We start from the raw sequence: 6,000 nt of genomic DNA on the forward strand, positions 1-6,000 counted from the left end.
AAAACCTACCAGACAAGTTGCACTAAATCGACATGGAAATTCATCCCATCTGCTTTCTAAATGTGAGTTATCTATCCTCTTGTGAACGATTCATCCATGCATACGTTTCATTTATTTACTGTATATATCCTTGTAATTTTTAATCAAAATGTCGATATTATACGGAGAAATGACAAACTTCTCTCAGATGATGCTAGACTTCTCCAATCATTACTTTCTCATAAACTCTGTTCTTTCATACTATCTACTGCTTGCATTCAGATCTGCATCCACAAAAATAATTTGTTTCATTTCTTTTCCCAGAAAAGATCTGTTGCTACTTCCATTACATTGTGACTTGATGTAACATGGTCCAGTGCCCAGGTTTAAGATTTGTCTCAATTCTCTTTTACATCTTTCTTTCGATAAATATTTCAGCCTAAAATTTCAATTTATGTATTAGAAATGCATCATTCTTTTTTTTACAATAACCAGTTTTATATATGTATCATAAATTAACCAATTTGTTTAAATCCCATACATTTTAACTAATTGAATATTGTTTGTTCCACAGCCAGCCATACTTAAACCGTTCATACTTTTCGACTCAATAAAATTCATTGTTTTCACAATTGACAGATTTATGCTGATTCTAAACAATTTAAATAAATGCCTTCTGAAAATATTATTATTTGATGAATATATTATTATTATTATTGCAAAACCAAACGGATGCATATAGTTAATAATAAACTATACCATGATTTCTTTGAGTGTTGAAATCTTACCTGTTTCGGTGACATGCATCACATTAAGTTTATTGGATTATTTATATTAAAACTGGAACATTTTCAATTCAAATACACTGTAAAAAACTGCTGCTTTAATTTTTAAGTACAATCAATTTGCTGTATAAGTCGTAATACCTTTAGTTGCATTAAATTGACTTTAATTAAAAGTGGAAAGTTCTATAACTTAAAAAAAGATGAAAATTGTTTAAAGAATGTAACTCTTCACCCTTGCTTCATTTAGTATACGCGGATCCATGAATATGAAAATGTCCCTGCCTCCTATTAATCACACCAGCTCAGACTACGTGATTGGTCAACTGCAGTAAACACTACGCAATGGCAAGTAGAAATATTGGTTTAATTTAGCCATATGTTTAAATTATAAATTGATTCAGCAGAAGAAGAGGAAGAGCGAATTATACAGGAATCTAAGGCCGACAGAATGGTAATGCATTTTATGTATCGCTTTCTATAACGTCGGACACATAACGATAATTGATATGATTATCTTTGGCTTGACTATGTTATCAAACAGCTAATAATGTGTTGCTAATGTTACCCTGCCTAATGAGTCAGACATTCCTTCTAAAAATCAGCGACCTTACAAACGCTTTGAACAACTTAGAACGTCAGTGGAGAAAGGCATAGTTCTTCATAACATCGTTATATACATCATATACATAATTCAGCCATTATATTGCTATATGTACCCGATTTTTATTGTCCCTTCTTACAGGTGATCTTGTGCTCATTGTGGAAAAGCCCCATCCCACGCGTTGATGGGATTGGTAACACGTTTGTGACAGTAGGAATCAGGGGTGGTTTTAAACTATAGTTTTAATTAGAAAATACTCAGCAATTGTGTTGGCTGATGAATTTTTACCACATGGATTCTTTAACTTATTTTGATGAGTTAAAGTAATGTAAAAACATATGGTCATCCAAAAATAATAACGCGGATTTACTCACCCTAAAGTTGTTCCAAACCTGCATGCTGCTATTTTTTCTGTGAGACACAAAAAATAAAAATGCTAAAGATTCTTGATGCACCATAAGTATTCAATTCATATATATTTCTAAATAAGAGCCAATCGCCAATTGATAAAGTCATCGCGTCATCTTTTTTTGTCATGATTTGAGAGTTTAGAAACAAAATCTATGAGACAGTTGTTGTCAGATTTCATTGGCGATTTCAAATATGTAATTGAATCGTAAGCTTAGTGAACAGCTTTGGAGAATTTGCTATTTCCCCATTCAAAAAGATAGGAGCTGTAATTGCATGACTGAAACAGCTGCCCGAGAGGCGTTTCAAAGATGGCCGCCAAGTAAAATTACTTGCCTAAAAGGGACTTTAGATATATTCAGAATTTTCTGATAATCATTCTATGAGTTGGGCCATTTCACTCAGTTGATCCAGTTTCAAAATCAAACTGAACAATCTGTTCACAAATCAGACTGATCTGGTTCGAGATCAAGTTCACCGAGATCACTGTCTCAACACACACTTGGAGCTCAAGTTATGGAGAAGCCCACCAAAAGTGAAAATCACTGAATAATTACTTCCATTTTGATCTGTTCCTCATGCAAAAATAGCATATGGCTTCAAACAGCTTGTACTTTTTAGAGCTCTTTTTTTCTTTTGTGAGTCACTTGGAATAAAACAGTCTGTTCAATTATTAAAGTTAAATTTGAATGAGATATGAGACTGTTATTCTGTTATTCACGAGGCTTCACTATACACTCAATATTCACAGCATTTTCTATATGTTGTCCATAAAATACAAATTTTTTACTGAGGTTTTATGGGAAAATTACACAGTAGTGTGTAATATTTGCCACTGCCTTGGTCATATGTTCATTGGCCATAGCAATAAAATACATTTTTACAGTCATTGACACTATGAACTGCGGATGAATATAAAAAAATTTGTGTGAAGATTCTTCAAAATATCTTATTTTGTGTTCCTCAGACAAAGAAAGTCATACAGGCTTTGTAAGACCAGGAGAGTGAGACAGAACTGTCATTGTTATCTATTCCTTTAAAGTCCCCCTGTGTTGAAAATCAACCTTTTAAATGTTTTTTATACATCTATGAGGTGTTTTTAATATGCTTTAAGACAAACCATGTCTAAACAGTCTAAAAAACGCGGTTTGAAATCGCTGGTGTTTCTGACGTCCCAAACTACCTTGTTACCAATCACTTCAACGTGTGATCATCAATGAGTGGATCTCTGAGCTGGTGTGAGTGAGTGGAGGCGGGGCTAATTTGCATTTTCATAGAACCGCATACTAAATGAAGAGTTACATTCAAGCTATTTTAAGGCATGAAGTTTTTTTTTCAAGGAAAAATCTTTAAATATGTCATTTTGGTGATCAAAGGTGAGTTTTAGGGATAGAATTATTGACTGCAGGGGACTTTATAAGATAAATTATGGCACTGTTGTCAGTACTGACCAGTTTTTTTTTTTAATGAGTCGATAAACTATGAAATTAATTCATCAGCAGAGGCTTTTAATGCCATTGCCATGACAATGTAATTAGGTCACCGACTGTGGTCTTTCTAGAGCCCATTGAAGAAACTCATTGAAGAAACTGAGAATGTGCGCATAAAGAAGCTGATATAAACGGCATTCAAATCGAGACTTTGAGGAGCCTAAACAACAGCCTAAACATGAAATGCTCCCATTCTGTGCTGGGTAAATTACTTACAAATTGCGGTTAAAAACGTATTCCATTACACTTCACATATAAAGTAAATTAATCTAACTACTTTTTGATTAGTTTTGACCTTACTCATTTATTACATTGATTTGAATAGGATAATCTTGTAATGATATACAATACAAAGAACAAAAATATACTTTGTTATCCACAACAAGTGAGTTAAATATTACATTACATCAGGGTTTCCAAGACTGGGATTCATGATGGAACTGCAGGTGGTTTGTGAGTTTAATGGAAAGCTATTCTGCCCTACAAAGCAAAAAGGCAGTAACTACGCAGAGTGCAGAACTGAGAAAAATGACTTTAAAGTTATCCTGTCATCCTGTTATCCTGTTGTTACTGATTGATATGTACAAAGAATAAGCTAATATAAAGTAACAAAACAGCCACATGTCCAAAAATCTATGACAGGATAACTTTAAAGTCATTTTTCTCAGTTCTGCACTCTGCGTAGTTACTGCCTTTTTGCTTTGTAGGGCAGTATTAAGTGATTAAATAATTAAAATAAATTATTAAAAAAACAATAAAAATAAAACACCTACTAAAAAGGATTAATATATATTTTAACTGTTTGTGTCATATTACCAATAACGGACAGAGAACCGTGAACTTAATTTTATTATTTGTTATTATTAATACTGACTTTATTATTGACCAATTAACTCAATCTCAGGGGGTACTTCAAGTAAATATATTAGGTCAAAGAGGCTCAGCTGACAAAAAAGTTGGGGAATCCCAGCAAATATGAAATATGAATTTGTGCATTTTAATGTGTTTGAAAGACAAAAGCCTTCCAAAGACAGCAATAATGGTTAAATGACTCACTGAGTAATCATTTAAATAATAATTAATGTTCGTCAGGAGTTGATTAGTGCAATGTTTCAATGTTGAGAAAACACTTGTTTAAGTCCAGTGATGAAATGCTGTGTGGGTCTCAGTTTTCAGTGACAGGCACATGACTGCCTGGTCTGTGAGTGTAATTCCACAAACCTGAAGACCTTCTGAACATATTATAAGAAGTAGGCTTTTTTATAAAGGAAAATTTAAAAGATAGTAGTATGGATAATCAATGAATTATTAATAATTCACGGCCATTGTGAGAATAACATCATGTAATCAATAAAAAGGTATAATGGGATTGTGAGAATTTAAAAATATATAATTTTTAAGATACCGAAATCCAGATTGCATGTAAACAGTTACTATCCAGGACTACTCCCATCACGATTTGAGGCCTAATATGATTTTATGACAAAAAAATGACATATCATTTTCTCCAAATATAATAGAGCCATTGGGAGCCATGGGAACCAAGTGAGGGAGAGAGACAGTACAAAAAGACAAGCAGGTGAAGAAGGAGAAGGGTGGAAGAACACAGTGACATATCAACTGACAGAAGATGTGAGCAATAAGATTGGGAAGGAGAGATAGAGAGGGTGGAAAAACAACTGTTTTAAATGATATCTGATGCCAGTGTTTTAGTAGCAAAACTGGATCCCACATCATGTAAGTATAAGGTATGATCCAGTTGCAACTAAATAGCCTACCTCCAACCATCCAAATTTATCAGGAGATTAAAAAAAAATAAAAAATGTCTCAGAAGCACAACAATCAATTCCCGAAAATATAGTTTTAAAGTTACCAATCCGTTTTAAAATCTGACAAAAACATATCTGTCTTTCATAACACACAGCACCAGATATCCTTCGGCTTGAATGATGACACAAAATGAACTTTGATATTTTCAGCCTGCACCAGGAATTTATAGAGCACCATAAAAGACAAATTCACAGAGTAGGCTATGAAAGCAATTACAATAATATATATCTCGTGTTGAAATACAATCTTGACACGACACAAAGAGATTTGACTTGAGCTCACCAACACATTACCTTAATGCCTCCTCTTAACAATCTGAAATGTGCCATTAAATGCTAAAGAGGAAGATAAACCCATCCAAGGAAAACAGGTGTGCGAGACATCTCCTCGCTGTCCTTTCGTTCCCACACTTTCAATGAGGGCATTAAGATCAATTATTGCGCGTTTTTGGTTCAAACTCCTGAGCTAAGTGCTTTCATTGAGTGTATCGTAAACAGGTCAAAGTCCTGCAGGTACTTTTGTCCTCATAGCCTAATGATCCTTTCTTTGACCACCAGCTGCGCTTAGTATTTTGGTGCTCAAAGTTTATTTTATAACACATTATAAAAATCAGCTAGCCTATCCCCTCACCCCCACGTGTTAGAGTGAATTGCATTTTAACAGACAGAATAACATCAAACAATATAACGTGAGAATGAACCGCATTGCGTGACTGGCTGCTATTAAATAATATGCCATTTTCGTAAACGGAAAAAGCAGAGATGATCACGATTAAGTGGATATCGCCTATCCGGCGTGTCTCCAATTAAGCGCGTTCGAGAGTCTTACCTGAAGCGCTATCCATAAAGGCACGCGCGCGTCTCCATCAGTCTGAATGAGTGAACGCGCGCGCGCGTGTGTGCGTGTG

General features: G+C 34.3%; 1 protein-coding gene across 1 annotated transcript in view; it reads right to left on the minus strand.

The window, feature by feature from the left end:
- Positions 1-6,000, minus strand: part of npy1r (neuropeptide Y receptor Y1) — a 30,081-nt gene extending 24,081 nt beyond the window's left edge. Inside the window, exon 1 of the mRNA XM_056256910.1 lies at positions 5,922-6,000. The gene's annotated coding sequence lies outside the window, so the exon portion shown is untranslated. The remainder of the gene's footprint in view (positions 1-5,921) is intronic.

The sequence above is a fragment of the Rhinichthys klamathensis genome, unplaced genomic scaffold, assembly GCF_029890125.1.
Source record: "Rhinichthys klamathensis goyatoka isolate OS25496 unplaced genomic scaffold, OSU_Roscu_1.1 h1tg000133l_1, whole genome shotgun sequence".
NCBI lineage: Eukaryota > Metazoa > Chordata > Actinopteri > Cypriniformes > Leuciscidae > Rhinichthys > Rhinichthys klamathensis.